The following is an 870-nucleotide window of genomic DNA, read 5'->3' on the forward strand; positions in this document are numbered from 1 at the left end:
GCTGATGTTGCTGTCATGGAATCATCTTAGTCTGGGACAAGAAAGGCCAAAACACTTCTTGGGTTGCATCCAAAATTCCCCATGAATTGGTCCCATCCCAGCAAGGGATGGAGCTTGACATTTTATGAAAAGTCCCAAAGATGAGCAGAAGGAGAACTGAAGTGGCTTTACTGTAGCTTTTTCCTTTCACAAACTCCAGGCTAAGAAATAACAAGACAATGATAAGTATGGTCACCAACTGGATCATCTACATGCATCTATTCTTTTGAAGGAAGCATGCATAAAGAAAGGACAGATTTGCTGCTGGTGTTGGCCAAGTGTAGTATCTGATCTTAAAAGTTTAATATCTGATATGTCCTTGATGAGAGGATTTTATATTAAACAGACTTTGGGGCATGGGAGTTGGACCTGGAGCTTGCTCTCTCTACTTCAGGCATTGCCCCAGTACTGCAGTGACTCTGGGAATGGTGCACTGATAGGTTTGAGTTGCACCAAAATGAGGTGGGTCAGAAGGTCAAAGAAGGTGAATCTTTCTGTTTACTCTGCCCTCATGAGACCCTACCTGGAGTTCTGCATCCAGCTCTGGGGTCTCCAACATAATAATGACATGGACATGTTAGAGCAGGTCCAGAGTAGGGACACTCCAAGAGCTGGAGCCCCTCTGCTCTGGAGACAGGCTGGGAGAGCTGGGGCTGTTCAGCCTGGAGAAGAGACGGCTTCAGGGAGAACTTAGAGCTTCCAGTGACCAAAGGCGGCTTATAATAGAGAGAGAGCAGCTTTTTTTATATGAGCATATAGTCATAGGAAAAGAGGAAATGGTTTTAAACCAGAAAAGTAAATTTGGATTAAATGTTAGGAAGAAATTCTTCC

At 44.1% G+C, this 870-nt stretch overlaps 1 non-coding gene across 1 annotated transcript; it reads left to right on the plus strand.

Annotated features, from left to right (window-relative positions):
- The first annotated feature begins 296 nt into the window (after positions 1–296).
- LOC121353435 lies at positions 297–478 on the plus strand. Its single transcript, XR_005955117.1, has one exon. It is a non-coding gene; the product is annotated as a U2 spliceosomal RNA (small nuclear RNA).
- The last annotated feature ends 392 nt before the right edge of the window (positions 479–870 follow it).

Source organism: Pyrgilauda ruficollis, unplaced genomic scaffold (genome assembly GCF_017590135.1).
Source record: "Pyrgilauda ruficollis isolate IOZ18807 unplaced genomic scaffold, ASM1759013v1 scaffold204, whole genome shotgun sequence".
Lineage (NCBI taxonomy): Eukaryota > Metazoa > Chordata > Aves > Passeriformes > Passeridae > Pyrgilauda > Pyrgilauda ruficollis.